This window comes from Maniola jurtina, chromosome 18 (assembly GCF_905333055.1).
Source record: "Maniola jurtina chromosome 18, ilManJurt1.1, whole genome shotgun sequence".
Classification (NCBI taxonomy): domain Eukaryota; kingdom Metazoa; phylum Arthropoda; class Insecta; order Lepidoptera; family Nymphalidae; genus Maniola; species Maniola jurtina.
Window position 1 is genome coordinate 7,217,327 of NC_060046.1, and position 27,122 is coordinate 7,244,448.

Consider the following 27,122-nt stretch of genomic DNA (forward strand, 5'->3'; position numbering starts at 1 on the left):
TGGCGGCCGTTATGTTAGAGGTACGAAAAAACGCCATTTTAAAAGTTAAATATCTCAAAGTTGGCAACATCGGAGCGATTCGGCTTCTATGAAGCGGTTGTACGTATAGACTCGAGGTATAGATCGGTGGGAAAAAATTACCCCATTTTTAGGGAAATTTCAGGATTTTCGGGAAATTGTAAAAAATTGAAATACGCACTTTTAGCAAAATCCCAGTATGAGTGATTACGTGTTTTGCTCGTACAAATGACATTTGGGTATTTTTGTCACCGGAGACTGGCAACACTGGAATTTATCAAAGTAAAAGTGATTTTCAACACGGTCTTTTTCACGGTATCCCCTTTCGCGTGGGTGCGAGCGAGAGGAAAGATTGAAACGTCATCGGGAGCGGCATATCCTGTAGTTAATAGGAAAAATATGAAACCGTGTAAAATCTTTCTGTGAAACGAGCTGGCGGCCATTTTGTATTTTTTTTAACTTTTCGAAATTTTGATCAAGTTTTTGAGGCAGTTGGCAACATTTTGGAAAGTCAATATGTATGAATCGATTGTGTATCTCGGCTGGCAGTATAGAGATATGCAGTCGGTGTTGCCAGTTTTGGGGAGATTTTCGAGATTTTCAACTAGAAAACTCCTGTAAAATTTTGTATGAAAAAATTTTTTTTCACTGATGGTGTCGTATAGAAAACAAAAACTTAGTAAGCCAAAATTATGGAGAGAGCTGATGATTGAGGGTTTCGGAGACGGGTGAAGGGTCCGCTCAAGGTATTGAAGATAGGTGGGGGGTGCTCGACCAAATGTCATTCATGACATCATCCAATTGCCAAAAAGCTGAAAAAAAATTCAAAATGGCGAAGAAAAGATGGCCGCCATACAAATTTCGCCGGCGTCCAGCTCGGAGGGTATAAAAGATGGAGGTGTGGTTTCTTGGAAAAAGAGGATCAGGATCCAAAGGTCTACTCGATGAATAGAAAAAAAATTCAAAATGGCGGAATTTATTTTCCCATACATTTTGTATGGCGAATATTGAATGTCTCATTCTCCTAGAAAGAGACGGAAAACGATACGATAATGTAGGGGAGATATGTTTTGAAGCGCGATATGAGTAGGGAAAAATTATGACATTTCAGAAAAACAAGATGGCAGCCTATATGATTTTTGCAACTCTTTTGTTTTCCAACCGATTTCGTTGAAACTCGCAATCTTTGAAGAATGTAGTAAACGATTAATAGAAAAAGTGGAAAATTTTGGAAAAACAAGATGGCCGCCGTACAAATTTCGTCGGTGTTTATCTCGGAGGCTATAAAAGATGGAAGAGTGGTTTCGTGGCAAAAGATGATCAGGGTCCGAAGGTCTACTCGGTGAAAAAAAACTCTGCATGCTCGCGGACCACTTTAGTGGTCCGCGCACCCACGCACCCTACTTTATTAACCTCAACCACCCCATTTTTACAAAAAATGATATGGATGTCGTTTTCAGAGTTTTCCAGGGCGCTGATTTTGATAAAGACATTTATTTTGAAATCCAAGATGGCGGGCGTGCACTTTTTAAGAAAAAAAATTGATATGGGTGTCTTTTTGTGGGTTTTTTGGGGTGAATCGTGTATCTTAATAAATTTTGGTTTAGTATAATAAAGTTAACCCAACCACGTCACGCGAGCTGCTTTAGCAGCTCGCGCACCGAGCAAAACACTAGTACTATATATAGCTCGATTACCACTCACTCACTGACTCATTGACATAATTGTTCTCCTAGAAAGAGAAGGAAAATGATATAATGATGTAGGGGAGATGTGTTCGGATTCGGGAACCCTCTGGGGAAAAATTATGACATTTCGGAAAAACAAGATGGCGGCCGACGTGATTTTTGCAGCTCTTTTGTATTCCAACCGACTTCGTTGAATTTTGCAATCTTTGAAGAAAATAGTAAACGATTAATGGGCAATGTCGAAAAAATTGAAAAAACAAGATGGCGGCCGAGCTGGAGCGTTTTCAAAATTTTCATTTTTCGACCCCTAACCGCGGCGCCACAGATCCGAAACGGGAAATTGAAACTAATAATTTTTTTCTGGTTTCGTCTACGATTATCCTGAATTTTGACGGAATGAAAGTGGTTTTTAAAAATTCAAGATGGCGGCTGTCGTGGCGGCCGTTTTGTTCGAGGTACGAAAAAACGCAATTTTAAAAGTTAAATATCTCAAAGTTGGCAAGATCGGAGCGATTCGGCTTCTATGAAGCGGTTGTACGTATAGACTCTAGGTATAGATCGGTGGGAAAAAATTACCCCGTTTTTAGGGAAATTTCAAGATTTTCGGGAAATTGTAAAAAATTGAAATACGCACTTTTAGCAAAATCCGAGTATGAGTGATTACGTGTTTTGCTCGTACAAATGACATTTGGGTATTTTTGTCACCGGAGACTGGCAACACTGGAATTTATCAAAGTAAAAGTGATTTTCGACACGGTCTTTTTTAGGGGCGATCGGTTCGCGTGGGTGCGAGCGAGATGAGAGATTGAAACGTTATCGGGAGCGGTATATCCTGTAGTTAATAGGAAAATTATGAAACCGTGTAAAATCTTTCTGTGAAATGAGTTGGCGGCCATTTTGTATTTTTTTTAATTTTTCGAAATTTTGATCACGTTTTTGAGGCAGTTGGCAACATTTTGGAAAGTCAATATGTATGAATCGATTGTGTAACTCGGCTGGCAGTATGAAGATATGCAACCGGTGTTGCCACTTTTGGGGAGATTTTCGAGATTTTCAACTAAGAAACTCCTGTAAAATTTTGTATGAAAAATTTTTTTTTCACTGATGGTGTCGTATAGAAAACAAAAACTTAGTAAGGCAAAATTATGGAGAGAGCTGATGATTGAGGATATCGGAGACGGGTGAAGGGCCCGCTTAAGGTATTGAGGATAGGTGGGGGGTGCTCGAGCAAATGTCATTTATGACATCATCCAATTGCCAAAAAGCTGAAAAAAAATTTCAAAATGGCGAAGAAAAGATGGCCGCCATACAAATTTCGCCGGTGTCCAGCTCGGAGGGTATAAAAGATGGAAGTGTGGTTTCTGGGAAGAAGATGATCAGGATCTGAAGGTCTACTCGATAATTAGAAAAAAAAATCAAAATGGCGGATTTTTTTTTTCCCATAGAAAATGTATGGCGAATATTGAATGTCTCATTCTCCTAGAAAGAGCCGGAAAACGATACAATAATGTAGGGGAGATGTGTTCGGGTGGGGGAGGCGAGTAGGGAAAAATTATGACATTTCAGAAAAACAAGATGGCGACCGACGTGATTTTTGCAACTCTATTGTTTTCCAACCGATTTCGCTGAAACTCGCAATCTTTGAAGAATGTAGTAAACGATTAATAGAAAAAGTGGAAAATTTTGAAAAAACAAGATGGCCGCCGTACAAATTTCGTCGGTGTCTATCTCGGAGGCTATAAAAGATGGAAGAGTGGTTTCGTGGCAAAAGATGATCAGGATCCGAAGGTCTACTCGGTGAAACAAACTCTGCATGCTCGCGGACCACTTTAGTGGTCCGCGCACCCACGCACCCTACTAAATTATTATCCTAATTTACAAAAAATAATATGGATATCGTTTTCAGGGTTTTTCTGGGTGCTGATTTTGATAACGATATTTATTTTCAAATCCAAGATGGCGGACTTACATTTTCTACAAAAAATAGAAATGCCTGTCATTTTATGGGGTTTTTCGGGGTGAATTATGTATCTTAATAAATCAATTTGGTTTTATATAATAAAGTTTACCTTACCACGTCACGTGAGCTGCTTTAGCAGCTCGCGCACCGAGCAAAAACTAGTTAATAACTATATGTTTAGAGGCGCTAATTTCTAAGGAGGAGGATTTTATTTATATTTTCTTAATGATTTTTCCTTAATCCATCAATATTGTTATATTATTTATATGTATTTTTATAAATAGGATGCGAACTGGGTCGAGTCAATCCTGTTAATAAAATTTAAGTGTTTTAATACAATAAACAGTTAACTAATTAATTTGCGACTTAATTTTAGAAATGCAGATATTAATATTTTATTTTAAGAGGGCTCTCTCCGTCACTCGTTTCATACAATCGTAGTTCCAATTTCATTTGAATATTAAGCAACCAAAGTCCATGAAATTTTGCAGACATATTCTAGAAACTAATATCTATGTCTGTGGTTTTCCAGATTTCTGTTAAAATATTCGGTTTCAAAGTTACGCGGTCTTAAAAATTTTCATACAAATCTTTGAGCCCCTGTTATTTTAAAACTACATATTTTTAGAAAAATCTAAAACACCACAGACACAGATATTAGTTTCTAGAATATGTCTGCAAAATTTCATGGACTTTGGTTGCTTAATATTCAAATGAAATTGGAACTACGATTGTATGAAACGAGTGACGGAGAGAGCCCTGTTAATATGAAGAATTGTTCTTTAAATGGTATTTGAAGTATTTTAATACTGGTTGTATAAGACGCGTTTAATTTGCAACAGCTTGTCGTAAACTAGTCCCTTTATTAAAGAGGGCTCATGGAAAATTATTCCTCTCCATTTGCATCTTATTAACAGAAAAGAAAACCTTATAGAACCATTTCAAATTACAAGAGACGTCAAAAAATATATTAAATTTTATCTTTAAATCTTGCTTTAAATATAATTTGTAATGTTATAGGGAAAACTTAGTAAGCTTTCAATAAGAAGAATGTAAAATTAAATAATAGAACTGAGTCCCTAAAAATCTAATTTTCTTATAAAATATTGCCATTTTTATGGTCGCATGGTCGCAAATCATTTCTTTAATAAAAAATGTCAAAGTGCCGGAAGAAAAGACAGTAGATTAAAAATTTAGAACACAAGATCCCATTGTTTTTTAACTTGGCCGCAAAGAAGTCTTTCGCCCGAAGATATTTACATTTTAATGTAGTTAGGCATGAAATATTGAGTCGTAATATTGCTTATTTTATGCTGTTTTTTGGTAGGTAAATAAGCTTAGTGAAATTCCATCGACATTTTATTTTATTCTCTAGGAACATAGTTTATGAATATGATATTGTACATAATGGTAACTATTTGCCTAATATAACAAGATGTAGGCCTATTTTTTATGACGCTATTGATGGAACATTACATTGTAAGTCATGTTAAGGGTAGTTACACACTTTCGTTTTATGCGCGTTTCACGCCCGTTAGACGCGCGCTTCATTTCGCACTTCAATAAGCAGAAACCGCTCGAACGAACTTGAGTGAACTTCGAGCGACGCGTCCACAACGCGCGACACTTGCCATATTATAAATAATAATAATGGCTTTTATATATATCTATTTTGTAACCGGGCGTGAGAGTAAGTAGTATAATAATAATTAATATAATAATAATTATGATGAAACAACACTATGTAGCGCGCTGCGATTGCGCCTCAGTGTCGCTCAGTTTCTCCATGCCGCGCCCATACCCAATGTGTTGACAATTTCATGGCCTGACAGTGTTAGCTGCTACCTGAACCAACTGGGCGATTCCTACCGAATCGAGTGTTCTGAATCGCCCAGCAGGTCTGCCTCACTCAGGCTGAAATCTATAGAGTGTACTTTGTCTTTGCTTAGACTTAAGTTTCGGTTAAAACGGAATAGATTTACGTTGGCGATATAATGCTATCTTGTTTATGTCTGAGCAAAGTCAAAGTACGCTCTATAGACCTCGGCATCCGATTTTGGGATATCCTATGTATAAGAAAGGTCATAAAAAAGTTCAAAAATTTAAAATTTCTCTCGACAAAGCTCGTATCGAATACATTGTCAGTAGGTATTACCAGAGTTTCCTAGATTGCTGGTACTTATATTGGAAAGTCGCCAATGTTGGCAAGAAATTTTCACTAAGTCCTACAATGATACCAATCTGAGAAGTTTACGGAACTCTTGTCACATTTTATTATTGTACACTATTAACAGGGCTCTCTCCGTCACTCGTTTCCACTCGTTTCATACAATCGTAGTTCCAATTTCATTTGAATATTAAGTAACCAAAGTCCATGAAATTTTGCAGACATATTCTAAAAACTAATATCTGTGTCTGTGGTGTTTTAGATTTTTCTAAAAATATGTAGTTTTAAAATTACAGGGGCTCAAAGATTTGAATGAAAATTTTTAAGACCGCGTAACTTTGAAACCGAATATTTTAACAGAAATCTGGAAAACAAAAGACATAGATATTAGTTTCTAAAATATGTCTGCAAAATTTCATGGACTTTGGTTGCTTAATATTAAAATGAAATTGGAATTACGATTGTATGAAACGATGACGGAGAGAGCCCTCTTAACTTGAAGGAAAATGTTTCCTTTGATGACTTTTATTCTTTTTAATTAAAACAAAGCACACAGTAAACGTTTGCAGAAATTGTAATGTGCGTTTAAATGATAAAACTTACTACCGACCGTTAATTAAATTATAATAATTTTATGTTCTAACGAGGAAGCACAAAATGTTATGTTGGAATATTGTTCTTGGGATCCTAATCTCTGCAATGATACAGGTCAAAATACTTTTGATATTTCTTATTTCAATAAATTCTTGGGTCAATTTTTGGGTATTACTTTTGTAAGCATCAAGTGATTTTATTCCCTTCATATATTAATAACTATATGTTTAGAGGCGCTAATTTCTAAGGAGGAGGATTTTATTTATATTTTCTTAATGATTTTTCCTTAATCCATCAATATTGTTATATTATTTATATGTATTTTTATAAATAGGATGCGAACTGGGTCGAGTCAATCCTGTTAATAAAATTTAAGTGTTTTAATACAATAAACAGTTAACTAATTAATTTGCGACTTAATTTTAGAAATGCAGATATTAATATTTTATTTTAAGAGGGCTCTCTCCGTCACTCGTTTCATACAATCGTAGTTCCAATTTCATTTGAATATTAAGCAACCAAAGTCCATGAAATTTTGCAGACATATTCTAGAAACTAATATCTATGTCTGTGGTTTTCCAGATTTCTGTTAAAATATTCGGTTTCAAAGTTACGCGGTCTTAAAAATTTTCATACAAATCTTTGAGCCCCTGTTATTTTAAAACTACATATTTTTAGAAAAATCTAAAACACCACAGACACAGATATTAGTTTCTAGAATATGTCTGCAAAATTTCATGGACTTTGGTTGCTTAATATTCAAATGAAATTGGAACTACGATTGTATGAAACGAGTGACGGAGAGAGCCCTGTTAATATGAAGAATTGTTCTTTAAATGGTATTTGAAGTATTTTAATACTGGTTGTATAAGACGCGTTTAATTTGCAACAGCTTGTCGTAAACTAGTCCCTTTATTAAAGAGGGCTCATGGAAAATTATTCCTCTCCATTTGCATCTTATTAACAGAAAAGAAAACCTTATAGAACCATTTCAAATTACAAGAGACGTCAAAAAATATATTAAATTTTATCTTTAAATCTTGCTTTAAATATAATTTGTAATGTTATAGGGAAAACTTAGTAAGCTTTCAATAAGAAGAATGTAAAATTAAATAATAGAACTGAGTCCCTAAAAATCTAATTTTCTTATAAAATATTGCCATTTTTATGGTCGCATGGTCGCAAATCATTTCTTTAATAAAAAATGTCAAAGTGCCGGAAGAAAAGACAGTAGATTAAAAATTTAGAACACAAGATCCCATTGTTTTTTAACTTGGCCGCAAAGAAGTCTTTCGCCCGAAGATATTTACATTTTAATGTAGTTAGGCATGAAATATTGAGTCGTAATATTGCTTATTTTATGCTGTTTTTTGGTAGGTAAATAAGCTTAGTGAAATTCCATCGACATTTTATTTTATTCTCTAGGAACATAGTTTATGAATATGATATTGTACATAATGGTAACTATTTGCCTAATATAACAAGATGTAGGCCTATTTTTTATGACGCTATTGATGGAACATTACATTGTAAGTCATGTTAAGGGTAGTTACACACTTTCGTTTTATGCGCGTTTCACGCCCGTTAGACGCGCGCTTCATTTCGCACTTCAATAAGCAGAAACCGCTCGAACGAACTTGAGTGAACTTCGAGCGACGCGTCCACAACGCGCGACACTTGCCATATTATAAATAATAATAATGGCTTTTATATATATCTATTTTGTAACCGGGCGTGAGAGTAAGTAGTATAATAATAATTAATATAATAATAATTATGATGAAACAACACTATGTAGCGCGCTGCGATTGCGCCTCAGTGTCGCTCAGTTTCTCCATGCCGCGCCCATACCCAATGTGTTGACAATTTCATGGCCTGACAGTGTTAGCTGCTACCTGAACCAACTGGGCGATTCCTACCGAATCGAGTGTTCTGAATCGCCCAGCAGGTCTGCCTCACTCAGGCTGAAATCTATAGAGTGTACTTTGTCTTTGCTTAGACTTAAGTTTCGGTTAAAACGGAATAGATTTACGTTGGCGATATAATGCTATCTTGTTTATGTCTGAGCAAAGTCAAAGTACGCTCTATAGACCTCGGCATCCGATTTTGGGATATCCTATGTATAAGAAAGGTCATAAAAAAGTTCAAAAATTTAAAATTTCTCTCGACAAAGCTCGTATCGAATACATTGTCAGTAGGTATTACCAGAGTTTCCTAGATTGCTGGTACTTATATTGGAAAGTCGCCAATGTTGGCAAGAAATTTTCACTAAGTCCTACAATGATACCAATCTGAGAAGTTTACGGAACTCTTGTCACATTTTATTATTGTACACTATTAACAGGGCTCTCTCCGTCACTCGTTTCCACTCGTTTCATACAATCGTAGTTCCAATTTCATTTGAATATTAAGCAACCAAAGTCCATGAAATTTTGCAGACATATTCTAGAAACTAATATCTGTGTCTGTGGTGTTTTAGATTTTTCTAAAAATATGTAGTTTTAAAATTACAGGGGCTCAAAGATTTGTATGTAAATTTTTAAGACCGCGTAACTTTGAAACCGAATATTTTAACAGAAATCTGGAAAACCACAGACATAGATATTAGTTTCAAAAATATGTCTGCAAAATTTCATGGACTTTGGTTGCTTAATATTCAAATGAAATTGGAACTACGATTGTATGAAACGAGTGACGGAGAGAGCCCTCTTAAGGCTCGCGCACATAATATAAGAGCGAGCCGCAACGCATTGCCTTGCAAAAATCCTCCTGCATCACTTCCATACATTTTGTATGAAAAATCGTTCACTTCAAGGTCTAAAATATTTGTATGTTGTTATATATGTACAAAAATTTTTTTTTTTTTTTTTATAAAGAATATTAGCTATGTTAATCATGACTAACACTCCCCTTTCCCCTCCAATTAAGCGTGAAGCTTGTGCCAGGAGTGGGTACGACAATAGTGCAACGGGTGGGGTTTGAACCACCGATCTTTCGGAATTCAGTCCGCTCCTCAACCGTTGAGCTATCGAGGCTTATTATTAGCTACTTATAAAAAATTGTTAACTCTATATTATTTCCATATACAAGAGAAAGACAACAATTATGTCATACATTTGACGTGTATCTCTGTCATATGTAACAAAAGAATCGAATCACCGATCTACTATGTTTCATTTTTGTTATTCAACGAACTTTTCACCGAATATTTTAATTGAAGTTGTCTAAAACTCGTTAAATTTTTATTCACTCATTAAATCGTTATGACAAATACTATGCGCATATTTTGCTAATTTCGGACTATTTAACCAATGAGTTCAAGCGTATATAAACTATGACCTCATTTAAGCTTTTGTGGGACAGCAACCCAGTTTTCTTATGACGCTAAGCTTTGTGTTAAAGAAATAACAGATTATTTTACCTAGATCTGACCAACTACTGTCGACTTTGGTTTATTCTGAGCATTTACTTAGCTACTCTACCTACAACTATATCCATCCCTTAGTATCGAAATTATAGAATTGGCCATTTTTGATAAGACTAATTAAGATAAATGTAGTAAATTTCAACCCTACAGCTCTTAATTTTTTTTTAAATAAACGGACGGACTAAACAATACTAATTATCACTATTTAAATAAAGATGCCTAGTTCCACTACGTAACCCTGAAAACGGTATACCTACTGTTGAGATGAGAGCAATCTGTTGCAATATAGCCATGCAAATTGCCTTATAGGAATTTCAAGTGGATTACATTTTCGATATTAAAGAAACGTGGAATATTAATACGGGAATATCATTTAAATCCCCTTTGACAAGCCGGCCGGAAAATTGGCAACAGGATTGGTTAACTCTAAAGCAAGCTCTTGATGTGCGTTCATGAATATTGCTAATAGTAAATTGATATATTGTGCAAGTGTTTCTTCATGCATGTAATTTAGAATTTATAATAGATTGTAGATAGAGTACAGAACTAGTACAAAGATATAGAAGTAGCACAGAATACTTCGGCAATAGTATTTAGTTAGATTTAGAGTATTCGCATCCTCTTCTTACTAATGTAATATGAAAAGGACAGACATATTGACAGTTTTCATTTAATTTAAAGCCATCAAGCTTCGTGGATTTAGCTGCCAGTCACTAGCTTATTGTTTTTTGTAGCACTTTAATATAGAGTCTTTAAATGTAAAATTCATGCCCCTTCCCTTTTTAACAATATTAAAAAGAAAAAGATGCAAATACTCTAAATTTAGTTTAGAAAAAGACGACAGAATCAGCGCCAATCAAATTTTATTTTAAAATGTGATTTCAATTGCATTTGGATTAATGTATGTAAGTAATGGCTACAGGATTGAGGCTTCAATAATAATAGGTATATTATCATAAGGTTCAGGCTTTTTTAACTCAAATCACGAGCCGCGAGACAAGACAAAGAAAGAAAAATATAATTAAGACATTAAGGTAGGGACTTTTCCTATTTTATGAGAACACACTGGCCTCTGAATAAAACAGTCATCTGCGGCAATGTGCCTTATCCTTAAATTAAAACAAAAGATTTTCATGATGGCTTGTACTAAGCACCGTTATTAGTTAAGCAATTTTGCACAACGCTCGCAACGTTTTGTGTAAATTAATGCTAAAATGATTAAATTTCCCCCTAAAACGTAAGAATACAAGAAAGACAAACAAAACAATCATATTTTGTATTTGAAGATTTCTTTTATTTCACTGTCACATTTTTATGCGATAATCGAAGTAAATTCTTTGATTAAGACGAGATAACTCTTCTAAACTCTTTTCTCTCTTTAGGTCAAAAGATCTCCTCTTCTGCAGACCTCTGTCAGATCTGTTATAACTTTACGTGAAAAATATTGACCTTTACTACTAGCACAAATACTGGGCCTGTGATTGTCAACCTGTTTTAAAGTCATCAGATTTTCACAATTTTGGCTCGAGATAGCAGTGTGCCATCATATGAACGTACTGGGGCCCAAATGTTGTGATGAAACATCTGTCATCAACATGGGGTCAAAACGAAGGTCAATTGACACAAAATATCAATTTTAATTCCCACTACTATTGGTGGGGCGCTTTGAACCCTAAAAGAATGAATAAATTTTATATGTCACACACTTGTCACACCTTTTCCAGCGTGTTTATGTTCATTTCAGTGGTGAAAAACATCAAAATATTATTTATGCTTGATTTAAAATTCACAAATCAAATTGATAGTGTTTATTTAATACATGAACAAATTGTTTGTCCTATATATTGCAATGTTTATCTGAAACGCGCGTAGCTGAATTTATTTTTTTCATCCTCATATTTACACATGAAAAAGCTTTTCCAATTTTGATATTAATAATTTTTATCTTTTTAAAGCAATCGAGTTGGTGTATTATTCATGGTAAGTAACTTTTTATAACAAAAATATTAAAAAAAAACGAATTGACTACTTTACAACATCAATCTATGTGATCTAATCACATAAAAAGACTGACTCTGACTGACTGACTGATTAATTTATCAAAGCCCAGTCTAAACCCCTATCGCACCCTAGGCTTAGAGACTTGAAGTTTTAACAGCAGATTCCTGTAAGCACGCACTAAGAAAGGAAAATTCCATCTGTAAGGGTTAATTAGTGGCTAAAATATATTGTCTATCATTTTTCTAAATTGGTATTTAAGCTGTAGGTTAAAAATAAAGAAGAAGATAATTTAAGGATTTTTTGAAATTCCACCTATTCAGCGATTTGTAAAAATTCCACTTGAACGAATCCGTGGTAAGCCAGCTTGTGTTATACTTATGCAACATAAACTTTGCTTTTAAAGACAAAGGAATCTCGTAAGTCACGTATGAGTAAACAATGTAGTTTCATATTTCTTAATAAGCGATATATTACGAGTATGTCAGTTTCGAAGTTTGAGCTTTTGAGCAGTGGATTTGCCAAGATACGTGAGGAACAGAATCCTATTTTCATACAACATTAATCAATGTCAGGCAGCCAAATAAATAACTACGTGATGTATATAAGGTTAGCATACGTAGAACAAATCTGGACGAGACATAGAATATAATAAAAGTATAAGTTTGTGTGTATGCGTGTATGTGTGTGTGTGTATGTTTGTTATTCCTTCACTCAAAAACTGCTTGACGGATTTGACTGAAATTTGGAATGGAGATAGATAATATCCTGGATTAGCACATAAGCTACTTTTTTCCCGGAAAATTAAAAAGTTCCCATGGGATTTCGAAAACCCTAAAACTAAGCGGTCGAAGTCGCGGGCATCAGCTACTAGTTACGAGTAGTTATATTAGAGGAGCGAAATTGTTTGTTTGTTGGTTTGTCTTTCAATCACATCGCAATAGAAGTTTGGATTCACGTGATCACCTAGAGAGTGAGTAACGATCTAGGCTACTTTTTATCCCGGAAAATCAAGGAGTTCCCATGGGATTTTTAAAAACCATATATTATAACTGTATATCTATATTACATATAATAAAATTGTAGAAAAGTGGTGTCTGTACAATGGAAATATATAAAAAAAAAGTAGCAGGGGTTGTTATTATATCGATGCCGAACCCGAAATTGTAATTAATTTTTTTTTTGTCTGTTTGTCTGTTTGTCTGTTTGTCTGTGTGTTTGTGCACGCTAATCTCAGAAACGGCTTATTCGATTTAGATACGGTTTTCACTAATATATTGTAGTAAGCTTCACTTAGGATTTAGTGTTTATTTCATGTCAATCGGTTCATAAATAAAAAAGTTATGTCAATTTAAAGAATCACGGCGCCTCGCGCCTGAGCGTCCGTGGCTATATAAAGCGCGAAAAGTCACTATTCCACGCGAACGAAGTCGCGGGCACAGCTAGTTTTTAATAATCATACTTTAAAAAGTGTATGTATTATTTGAAATTAATATGCGTATTCATTAGAAAATAACAAAGTCTATCTGGCGTCATAACATTATACATCATTAACTTAATTTGTCATTACTTTGTAACTACAACTTTGGTACATGAAAAATAAAAATAAATTATAATTTCAACTCGGATCGTTTTAATCAGAAAAAATCCAAACCACTTTACATAAGTGATCACTTTATTATAAGTAGGCTTTAAAAGGGTAATTGCAAATAGGGAGCTTATATTTATTCTATCCCCAGAACGGGCAAACCCTTGTCAAGATAAAGTAGCACCGTAACAGGGAAGTAACATGGGTGTGAATTTTCATGAGATTAGATGTTACAGCGTTCGGTTTCAAATTTATGTGATAGCTCAGAAATGCATAGAGAATAATTTAAAGCTTATTACCTTTGTGCCGACGGTAAATTGAAATGCCGGTTTAATTGTTTATTAATAGTCACTTACATATATGAAATATTCAAAGTCAATGTAATGCCTACCGTATATAGAAAGAAGTAACCCAAGATCGTTGTCCAGCGCTTTCCTAGGTACAAACGTAGTTTGTTTCTCATTTGACCTTTAACCAATCAAATTCAATAAATATACTCAATATACTCAAATATAACTTAATAATTTTGTATACAAGTATTAGATAAAAATATCAGTGTCTGTAGTTTTGCAGATTTCTGTAAAAATACGTAGTTTTAAAGTTAATTAAGTTAATATTTTAATATTTCTTAAGGCAAGGAGCATAAAGTAATTATATTTAAGATCTTTAGAATAACAGTTTTTTTTATTTTTCAAGTAAATAGACAAAATAAACACAGTGACCCTATATTTCTAATTACTATTAGGTAGGTAAGTAGTTACAAATTTCGCAAAATTTATTTTTTGTTAAGTAATGAAAAGCATTCGATTCTAGTAAAATTTGTTTTCCATTATGCTAAAAACTAATTAAACGTGAAAGACAGTCTAACAGGTACCCAACTTTGTTCCCAGCCAAGCTGACGGTATTTGTAAGTAATTTTCTAAAGGTTTTCTTTTCTCAAAAACACTTCCCTACGACTTAATAGTATCTTTCTTTATATCTTAGAAGCTCCAGTAGTAATAACAATAATGTATGGAAATAATATTCAGAACTTCTTATTACCACGTTGCGTGGAGTATTTATTCATCCAAGGTTGCGTGCCAAACACGCAGCATAAGGCTAGGTGCTCATTGCCTATTATCGCGTGAGACTTAGCTTCTTAAGAACAAGTTAAACCTGCAGGAACACTTCCGTTCGGACGCGCAAGCTACCTTCAGCTTCTCAATCAAAGCCTAAGCTGCTAATACCAGAAATTAGAAATAAAAGAAGTGATCACTTTGATGAAACTAGCTAATAGACATCCAGCCTAACTTATATTCAAATGGACTGTAAAATAATGAATCTAACATTGCCTGCAGTACTTTTTATCTGTAGGAAAGCTGTCGCAAGGCACAATTAGTTGTATATTGATTTGTAAAAAATCTGCATGCCTATAATTCAATTTGGTAGGAATATCAATGTTAGGAATATCAATTTTTCGTTTTAGATTTAGTTAGATCTAGAAATCCAGTAGTTCGATATTTCTCAAAGGAAACACAATCTCCAACGGAACTGCAGACATTTATTTTAAGTTAGGAACTTGCGAAATTTTACTAAAAACTGATTAGACACAGACGACAGTCTTGCGGAAACTTGCCTCTGGCAAGCTGCCAGAGTTTGCGAGAACTTCCGCCTAAGTAACGCGGAATCTTTTTTATCTTAGATGTGTTTCTTTCATCTTCATATTGCTCCGCCTAGCGCCTGTTAAATTTAAAAGCAGCATTCCCACTTAATTAAAAAGCTTCACTTTCGTATTATTGTTTTAAATCTTGCTACGAGTTTTACAGTTAAGTACCTACTTCCATAGTACTTTTTTCGTTCTATAGCTGATGCCCGCGACTTCATCCGCGTGGATTTAGGCTTCTTAAATCCTGTAGGAACTCTTTAATGAAATCCTCCTCGCTGATAAACTCCCTGGCGCAGGGGTAAGTGTTGTGGTCTTATTAGTGTGAGGTCCCGGATTCGATTACCGGCAGGGTTTGGAATTTCATCATTTCTTAACCACTGGTCTAGGGTCTGATCAATATCTCATATAGTGGGAGGTTTTGGCCGTGGGTAGTTACCAGCCTACCGGCAAAACCGTGCAGCCAAGCGATTTAGCGTTCCGGTATGATGCCGTGTAGAAACTTTGTCATTTTAACTCCAGGTTCGTGGTTCCAACTCTTCAATTCCGATGTTGCAATAACATAACTGCGTACCTACTCGTATACCGAAAGGATTGAGAAACTACTGATTGTAAATTGATACTGTAGGAAAAAACTGCGAGACTCCAAAGTTTTTAGTTTTACTTGTTTTCAAATAACTTTACCACCACTTTAAAAATCCCATTATAATCTTTGAAACATACTATCTGCAAAGCTGTGTATACTTTCTACAAATTCCTTTAGAAAGTTTGGTTCTAAGTTGGCCAATTCTGGACAATTTGTAGTTTCCAGCCATTTGGCAGTGAATAATGGTCAAAATAATATCAAACGCCGGTCGTTGCGTTATATTGTAAGCTAATCTCCGCGATAGTGCAGATTTATGGTCAATAAAATGTATCTAACTGTGAACTATTCGTGGCATTAATTTGAACAATGTCCTGTTCTGTTGATATTAGAACTTTACCCTATCTATTCATATTATTATTAGACTGCGATGGCGGTTAGTTACTACGACGTTTATCAAATGAATGTTTATCAACACTAATCAGTAATTGGATGAAGTACCAAAAGACTGTAAACAATTCTAGAATAAAATGTTTTTGTCTTATGGAAAAGTGAAAAATTTTGATAAATGCTTAATATATTTTTAATAAAATTACAAAAATATATGTAGTTATACATCTGTAAGTAATTTGATTAAGTTATTTTGATCAGTGGGAAGCCAAAATAATATGTTTATCACTGTTTCAGGTAAGCGATCCTTGTAATGAAATTTTCCCCTTTATAGCTCATGAATTTGAGACAGAATGTAAGCGAGAATCTTAGTTAATGGCGTCAAACCACGTAATATTATAAGGCTTTGTGTTGCACGCTTCGCTTCTTTGCCTTTTATTAGGCTTGGTCTTCACAAATCTGTTTACTAAGGTCTGCAACACCTTCCCAATATAACTGTAGTCATTTTTATAAGTCATAAGTTTCTTAAGGTTTTGATTATAAGGTACATTTAGCGTAAAATGAAAACATTTAGAAAACTAATACAGTGGTGACTGTACAAATATACTCATTCCGAGTAAAATACACGCGTAAGCGCGCTTTGGCAGATTTCCCTCGAGTTCAAACTGATAACAGTGTGTTCTTAAATAAAAGTTCTTTCTCAGGAGAGAAAACTTTCCCACGAAATAAAGGAAAGATATCTTCTATTACAAGCAGAACCAACCTTTTTTGACCTAGTAGGTTTCTACATGCTAGTGTTTGTTTGTGCAGGTCAATATGTACTGTAGAACTTTATCATAGATGGATAAACCTCAAATTTTGAAGTTAATTAGGAAACTTGCAAACCTAGATGGTTAGTGAATTGCTTTGTAAAATATCCATTCTTCTCAACAGGCTAATAAAGTTCTCTATCTGTCAAGCGTTAAGGTAAAATTGTGCTACACAATGCACTAGCCAAGAAACTGGATGGATTTTTGCCTGCACGAGACACAAAGCACAGGGTTCCGTCTAGTATGAATAAGGATTATAACTCAAACCCGCAATGCAACGAAATGTGCAATTTCTTGACCTACATCACATCACACTAATATTATAAAGGCGAAAGTTTGTATGTGTGTGTGTGTGTGTGTGTGTGTGTGTGTGTGTGTTTGTGTGTGTGTATGTTTGTTACTCCTTCACGCAAAAACTACTGGACGGATTTGGCTGAAATTTGGAATGGAGAGATAGATAATATCCTGGATTAGCACATAGGCTACTTTTTATCCCGGAAAATCAAAGAATTCCCGCGGGATTTCAAAAAACCTAAATCCACGCAGGCGAAGTCGCGGGCATCGGCTAGTATTCATATAAAATTAGACTAGTGAATGGAAATTTCCGTAAATAATAAAATAAATAAAAATTATAAAACAATAGGTCATTTTTTTTAATCAATCAATCAGAACTGCTAGCAAGTGATGATGCAGCCTAAGATAGAGCGCGCTTGCTTAGAAGATACACTCTTGACTGGAATGTACCCATATTAAATGTGGAGGAGAAAACTTTAAGAAGGTAGCACAAATAAAATAAAATTTTAACAACTTTCTGTTTTCTATCTTTTTGGATAACTAGTACACAAACCAAAACAAATTTAATATTAGAAGCAAAGAACGAGTTACGTTTGATCGTAAAAGGTTTGAGTTCCTGTTCTGTTTATCTTAGCAACTCCAAAACCAATATTAGCTCAGAGTATTGGAATTATCATCACTGAAAGTTCTTGTTTACTTTATATACTTGGTTTACTTTATATAAATACTTTGCATTGATAAAACGTCGCGTAACCCGAGAAATATTATATACGGTGGCACACCCTTCGACGGCACTCGTGTAACTCTTATCTCTTATGAAAGAGATTAGAGAAAGAAAGAAAGCGAGAGAAAGATAGTATCGATAAGAATTTACGCGATAGAAAGAGAGGCGCTTATTTAATTATAGGCCTCAGCCCTGGGCGAGCTGAATTACACTTTACTGCGTCGTAACAAGAGTCGCTATTTATTAAAAAGTATTTGCGGAGTGATCCGTATGTACCTGGAAGTTACTATAAGGAATTCTGTGGTTGAACGCGTTTAGCAAGAAAAATATCACTAAAGCTACATTTCACAGTTAACTACAACGGTCACAATAGGTAGGGTAAAGCATGATTAATTCAACCTATGTATAGGCAAAGCGATGCCGCGCCTAAGCGACTTTTAATACAAGTGTAAATTAAAAATTTATAACACCCCCGACAAGTGAAGGTTACAGTAACTAGAAAAGAGATGATAACTTTCAAAGGGCTGAACCGATTTTCTTGGATTATAGCTACGAACACTCTCGATCAAGCCACCTTTTAAACAAATAAAACTAAATTAAAATAGGTTCATTAGTTTAGGAGCTACGATGCCACAGACAAATACACAGATACACACGTCATTACGGAATGTGGTCTTTAGGTTAGGTAATTTTTATTCGACCCCCGATTTGAAGGTTGGAGTGAACTTTCAATTAAGCCTTTCAAATGGCAGAGACCTGCCGTTGACACAGGTCAAGGTTTATTACGTTTGAGAAAATGTTTACAGTTTGAGATCAAAGAAAGTCAATTTTATGCCATATTTAGGGTTCCGTACCAAAATGGTAAAAATGGAACCCTTGAAGTGCCTACTTTTTCTGTTCGTCTGTCTGTCTGCCACAGTCGATTATTTTAGTGACTATTAAAGCTATCGATAGGTATATAATAATAGAATCCGCGGTGCGCGAGTCTGAATCACACTTCATCGGTTTTTTGATACTTATATACTACAGGAAAACGTGCAATTGACTACATACTATAAAAAAAATTATGTAACCTAAGTACCCAAAAATAAAAAATACAAAATCTTTTATTAGGCCGCGCCGTTAGAACCAAACTTCCTAAAGTAGCCAGTTTAGGAAAAACTCCCTGTGGATCCAAAAATGTACGTCCGACTTTTGTTTGTTTCCTAATGAATTTTCTCATGTCATCCTATTTCGAGCCAATGCTCCTTCGGAACATATTTTAAACCTTAAACATCAGTATCCCATACCATAGAAAATCGAACACATGACAAGGTAGGTTTTACTTTGTTTGCACTAACAAAAAATACTAGCCTCTCATGTTTCTTAGAATGAATTATAAGAATGTGATAAGATTCAAACTATAATGATGTGTTGGATTATTTTAAGAATAAGAATAAGAAGTGTTTATTTAGTGTATATTGTTCTAAATAGATCAAGGGTATTAATTAGTTGTAATCAATCTAATTTTAGTTACATCGATATCAATTTTTTTTTAATATTGAAGCGGTATTAAAAATATACAGTAGTTTTGGAAACTCAAGGATAAGTTTGCACCGCATAACACACAGCAGAAGTTGCAAACTTTTGGTTTGCGCAGCGTGCGCTTACATGACCGACTTATGTAGATATCTATAGCAATATCTGGTACACGGCACCTACTAGTTACTCGTATCTCTGTACAGTATCTGGTATCTTAAAGTTTCTGACTTTCTTACAGTTGGTTACTTTGGTTTATTACGCCTTTGTTTATTAACTTATGTATTGAAGGTAAAATCTCTTGTAGTTACGAAGACATCACCAAAGAATAGGAGACTTAATTATGTCTAACAATAGATAAGCAGAGGTACCTACTCGTATGTAAAGAGGAAGAATTAAAACGATGGGTCGCGAAAATGGCACTTTTACATTTATAATATTAGAAAGGATATTAAAAACAAAATATTCTATGCATTATTATGCTTAACAAAGAAAAATCCGTTTTGAAAAATACCAGCACAGACAAATGTTTCATTTAGGTCGCTAAATAGGAGGTGATAGAGTACGCACTCATCACTTCCACAGTCAGGTAATAAATTAAAATTTAAAAAACCCCTGACACAAAAACCTCTATAAGAACACTAGAAAAGAGCTGATAACTTTCAGATTATAGCTAAGAACACTCTCGATCAAGCCATCTTTCAAACAAAAAAAAAACTAAACTAAAATCGGTCCATTCGTTTAGGAGCTACGATGCCACAGACAGATACACAGATACACACGTCAAACTTATAACACCCCTCTTTTTGGGTCGGGGGTTAAAAAGGATGTCTATAACCTGGTGCAGCTTTCTTTTAAGGTAATCGGTTCAGTATTATCACCTAAGCACTTTAAACTTGGAGGAATAGGAGCTGGTACTCTACAACCACTCCGTATAAAGACAGATTTACGTACGAGTAATTCCCGGAAGTGCACTCCGTCATAAACTCTTATTTTGACGTCAGACTAACCCCTAAATTTTATTACCACTTGGCTATTTTCACAGTATAATGAAATGTTTTCATAGCATAGCTCCGATAGCTCCTTTTTAACTTATAACACCCCTCTTTTTGGGTCGAGGGGTGTTATAAGTTTGATGTGTGTATCAGCTGTGTATCTGTGTATCTGTCTTAGGAGCTACGATGCCACAGACAGATACACAGATACACAGTACGAATGAAATAGTATAGATACCTGTCTATGAAAGTTATTTTATCAACCCCCGACCCAAAAAGAGGGGTGTTATAAGTTTGACGTGTGTATCTGTGTATCTGTGTGTGGCATCGTAGCTGCTAAACTAATGAACCGATTTTAATTAAGTTTTTTTTTTTTGTTTGAAAGGTGGCTTAATCGAGAGTGTTCTTAGCTATAATCCAAGAAAATCGGTTCAGCCTTTTGAAAGTTATCAGCTCTTTTCTAATTACTATAACCTTCACTTATCGGGGGTGTTATAAATTTTTAATTTACACTTGTGTTTATTTATTGTTGTGATGTCTCTAAGAAAAGTCGATATTCTATTTTGTCTTTTACTGTATACGCTTCAAACTTGTTACCTTCATAGTGGAGCTTATAAGCGGACGCAATTACCGGTGTATAAAAGGAGAGCCCACCTATGTGATTCAGCCTGCAGGTGAGCCAGGTAGGTAGTCTTTACATAAAAATCATTTTAAATAGATACAGTAATGTCTTAACAAACCCGTTTTCTTTATCATCGTTGTACTAGATCCAGTGCTTTTAGTCGCTCTAGCGTTATTTCGAAACCGACCATAAATATCGTTTCGATACACAACCGCTCCGCTTTTCACAGAATTATCCGCGATTTATCGACATTATACTCGCACGCACTAACCCCTATTGTATCGATTATAAGGGAGCTTTAAATTGGTCATTTAAAATCATATAGCCTGGGTTAAACCGAATCTAGCGCTTAGCATACCTACATACATGGAAATATGAATCAGATTCTGTGCAGCTACCTATATCCAAAAACGTTAATTAAACATAGGATAACATTTAATCCTAACTAAAATCCGAATTCCTATCTCCTTTGAAATACTATAATCTCTATGTTATAAACTCTTTAAACGAACTGACCATATTGACCACATAAGTTTTCTTTCAAAAACACAGGGACACTTTTAAGGGTAAGCCCGCACTACGAAATAAATCCGCAAGACTTTTTTTTTGCGGTTCATAGTCCGCGTACTAACTAATCTAACACGTACGAATAAAATCCTCACTTTTTAACCCCCGACCCAAAAAGAGGGGTGTTATAAGTTTGACGTGTGTATCTGTGTATCTGTGTATCTGTGTATCTGTGTATCTGTGTATCTGTGTATCTGTGTTTCTGTGTATCTGTGTATCTGTCTGTGGCCTCGTAGCGCCTAAACGAATGAACCGATTTTAATTTAGTTTTTTTTGTTTGAAAGGTGGCTTGATCGAGAGTGTTCTTAGCTATAATCCAAAAAAATTGGTTCAGCCGTTTGGAAGTTATCAGCTCTTTTCTGGTTTTCTTATTACTTTTATCCCAGGACCACCAGAGGTTACGTATTTTCTGACACAGGAAATATGTACGATTGAGTAGTGTTAGTAAGTACTAAGAAAGCATGCCTAGCCTACGTGCTAGCTTGCTTAGACGGCCAATTTTCAGGTATCTGATAATCAAGGTACATAAAACCATTACTTACCTCACGTAAATTCTCCAAACTGATTTTTACGTATATTTTAGGCAATATCCTTAAAAATATGTCGCCAATACTCCCAGACATTTCCCGCGTCGGCCGTATTGCTTTGCAGACGCTTTAAAGCTCCCAAAATAAGTAATTACTTAACTGCACGTAAATTCTGATGCTCCATTTTATATATGTCCACCAGACAACTATTTTAAAACCTTTTACAAGAAGACAGACTGATCCAGAGGGCCAATCATCCCCTAAATTCAATTTTAATGCCTCTGTGGGTTTGAGCGCGAGGGCATCATTATCTACGCGCATGAGACTGAGTAAGACATGTATTAGGATATATATTGACTTCTCTCTCACTCTCTTATAGTTTACTTATGTCAATTAATTATTAATATTAAAAAAAAAACAGGTAAAAATTAAAAAAATTGGAGAATTTACGTGAGGTAAGTAATGTTTTTATGTACCTTGATTACCTGATACCTGAAAATTGGCCGTCTAAGCAATCCAGCAGGTCTGTAGCATGCGTTCTTAGTACATACTAACACTACTCAATCGTCCACATTTCTTTCGTCAGAAAATACGTGACGGCTGGTGGCCCTGGGATCTTTCACTATTGTAACAGAGGTTCATAATATTATGTCAATTGGCAAATGTCAAGCTGTCAAGATGGACGTTGCCTAGATACATAATTATTTATTTGAAAATAATGTTTTGGAAAACTCCGATACTTTGGATCGTTGGCGCGGAGTTTCTAAATTATAAAATATTATAATCACAGTTAAAGCGAGAAAACATCAATTCAATTATAATATCCAACAGTCAACCAAAGGCCACGAACAATCAACCCAAACCCAAACCATAGTCAAACAATTTTTAGGGTTCAGTAGGTATCTGTAGAAAAAAAAAGATGTAGCCTCGACTGTTGTAGTCGCGTAGGTGTGCATGGCACCATTAAATATCGTAGGAAGCGATGACCCTCCGCGCGGCTGAGGTTCCCGCATCGTAGTCGCTTTGTCGCGCAGGTTTGGATGATGCATTAGGCGCACCTTCTTTTTATTTTATCTGCTTGAACTCAGCTTATTTACTTTGACAAAATACGTTTAAAATTCATCATCATCAGGATCAACCCATCGCCAGCTCACTACTGAGCACAAGTCTCCTCTCAGAATGAGAAGCTACCACACTGGCCAAGCACGTATTAGCACACCTCACGCACCTTTGAGGGAACATTATGGCCAACTCTTAAGCATGCAGGTTTCCTGACGGTGTTTTCCTTCACAACTTCGTTGTCTGTCTGTGTGTCATCTTTCAAGAGAATCAAAACTTATAAATTGGGTACTTCCCGTTTACGTAGAATCATGAAAGGCAGGTAGCAATATCTTATAGCCCAAGCACTCTACTCCTGTGGCCCAAGTAAAGTGAAAAATCCGACAACTGAATTGTCATTACATAAAAAAAACTTGTACGGAACTCTTCATGTGTGAGGCAGACTCGCACTTGACCGGTTTTTGAAAGTTATGTCAAATAAAAATTTGACATGCAATAACAAACAAAATGAAATACAAGCCACTTTTTTCCTTATTTCATCGGGTGAAAGTCGATTTCAATTTAATCGTAGGTATATCTTGAAAAGCGAACTATTATACGACTACGTAAAATGGGTACATTTTTAAAGCAACGACATGTTAGAAACAGATATTTCGTTTTGGTCGTGTTAAACTATATATGTGAGTCATTCAGATAATTCTTGATTTAGTGATGTTCGGTCAAAAATATTTCATGGAACGTATAATTAACATAACATTGATGTTACTTTTGAAGAGATATTAGCTGCCTTATTGGATTTATATTATTATAGAAATTGGGTTTTAGAATGGCACAAATAAACGGTAATTTATGAATAAAAGTTTAAAAAGCGTGAAATAAAAATTAAATTAAAAATTTAAAAAACCCCCGACACATAAACCTCTAAAAAGTAAAAAAATAATAGGTAAGTATGTATGGGCCCTTTAAGAATAGTATAAATAGTAAAGTTTTTATCCAAGCGTTCGTTGCGTCGGGGGACCGCTAAAGACTATTCTTTCTACAACAGATGACTTTCATAGTTTACGATAGGTAGCGGTCCCCTGGCGCAACGAGCGCTTGGATAAAAACTTTACTATTTATACTATTCTTAAAGGGCCCATACATACTTACCTATTATTTTTTTACTTTTTAGAGGTTTATGTGTCGGGGGTTTTTTAAATTTTTAATTTAATTTTTATTAACAGTTATTACGCAGTTTATAAACAAAAACTCTTGTTTTGAGCGATTCAAATTCGAAGAAAACATTTATGAGGATTCAAATTAAATGCGCTGCGGCGTGGTGGGTTCTGCAGCAAAACACAGATTTTATTACGAAATCATTTTCCTTTTATTTTCGCAAGTGCGTACCTACGGTTTCTTATTTCATTATGTCACAGATTTCTACGAAAAAAATCGTGCGGTGAATTTTCACCGTGCGAGCTCATTTGATTCACCCAACTTGATTCAAATTGTCGTAAAATCATATTATTAGACTATTTTGTTATGAGTCATAATTCATAATGTATATTTAACTTTATATTATGCTGTTAAAACTGTAAAGTAGCATTGCTCTACATTAAGCAACATTATTATAATTTTATTATGCTTTCAAGTTATACAGGAAGCCCTAGAATCCTCTAGGGCTTCCTGTATAACTTGAAAGCGCGACTTCGTCCGCGTGGATTTAAGTTTTTAAAGATCCCGTGGGAACTGTTTGATTTTCCGGGATAAAAATTAGCCTATGTCCGTCTCCGGGATATAAGCTAACCATGTACCAAATTTCATCCGAATCGGTTAAACTGTTGGGCCGTGAAAAGGTAGCAGACAGAGAGACACACTTTCGCATTTTTAATATTAGTATGGATTGTTCTTCTGGTCCACATAACATTTAGGTCTTAGATTCAATTCTCCGTTGCAACTGCCGCTTCCTCTCAAACGTTCTAATACTTAAGTATTTACAGTCCTGCAGAGCTGGATTATATCTCCACATTCAGAATCTCGACTGTTTAATATGAAACGGGGTTTTGTCAGCGCAGATTCTGCTTTGTTATTTTGGCGACATTCTGCCTATTGAATTTACAAAATCCCTGCGCTGTTTCATGTCCGTCACACCATGCATATGCATGGTTTTATATTTTAAACTGTCTCTATGCTTTGCGTTTAGATAAAAAAGTTCCAAAGTTTCAAGCATTTTATTTTATCAAAATAGCAATGCTTGTTTTAAAAGGTTTTGTATATATCGCTATCTTAGTTTAGTCATCACTGATTCTTTTTGTTTGTATTATTTTTTTTAGATTTTTCAACGAATAAAATAACAGTAGGGTACTGATACTGTTTCAAATGCTTTAGCTAGTTACTATATAAAAATACTAGGTGACTAGCTACTTATCTCCTTTGATATATTGTACTTTCTGTATAATTTAATATTGTTAGTATCAAAATGCCTTGCTACTCAGCAAGTTTAAAACTAATTATTAAATTAACACTTTAGCCAAATAATTTAATCTAACTCAAACTCCGTCAAAGGAGGTATCGCTAATTCGATTTCAATGTTCGGAGACCACAAGAGGCCTGTGTTTCCATGGCAACCATCTGTGAGGACATACTGGAGGAGGAGGTACGTAGGTATGCCTATGTAACTGGAACCTTATAGCTTCGTAACGCTTCAGAAAATATAATACGGAGACATCGAGACTTTCTGCACAGTTCACTTCGGTTTCACAAACAAATGTTTAAGTATTATTATACTATATTGAAAACTTTAACTTGTTAACAATACACAAATTTTATTACCGCATAGCACACGTATGAGTCTATTGATATTGTATATTATTAATTCATGTATTCTATTCGTTGCCTCGTCGCATTTCACACTGAATTCTGGATAACTCTTTTAGAACACATAAAAGTGTATTTATAATATTAAAAGATTTTATATTGATAAAAGTATTTTTTATAGAAAGTACCCATCTACCTACTATTTTATGGAAAAATATCCTTGGTTTTCAAACCAATTTTGAATAGCTTCCAAACGCATTGGATTTAGGCTGAAAACCCCAAGTGTTTTTTTACAGCCTTTATCTCCGCAAACAATGAAAAGCAACGATGGTATATGCGATAAATCTGAAACTAATACCCTGGCTCGCCGCTTTGGTAAAATTTTGTTTGTATTGCTAGAAAATGGCTTTATAGGAAAAAAGTATGGCTTTTATAGCTTTCTGGCGGCTTTAAGCCCCCTTTACTTACTGTACCTAATACTCGTTATGGTTAATGCACCAACCAAGCTTTGGTTTCGCTTAACTCATTTAAATAAACACTTACTGACCCTATACAATCCAAAATCATAAAGCTACGAAAATACACTATCTTACTTTGAAAATTAAAACACATTTTAATTTTTTTTTAATGATATGTATAACCACGAATTCACAGTTTCCAGATTTAGTCCTGTAATTGTGCTATTGTGTGTTGTGTTTATTCCTGTAATTGTGCTATGTGGACGGACAGACGGACGGAAGGACGGACGGACGGACGGACGCGGGACGGACGGACAGACGGACGGACAGACAGACAGTCAGACAGACAGACAGACAGTGACAGACTTCGATTGTGTAATATGCTTTTGCCAGGAGCATACTTTTAATGGATTTTTAAACTTTTGTCAATGCAAGTCTAATATTTACTGTGGAATTTTATTATAAAATATTACACTCATTCCCACAAATGACTACTAATATCAATTAGATACGGCACTGAATTGACATCATACCGTGAAGCAAAAGTTTCGACTTTCGAGTCCTAAACTTTACATTTTTAATTACGTACTCTATGCAAAACTGGTGTATATTACATAGCAGGATGCAATATTTGCCTTAACTGAAACAGAAGATTATTATTAATGCAGAGAATATCTAACAAAGTTTGCAACCTTATA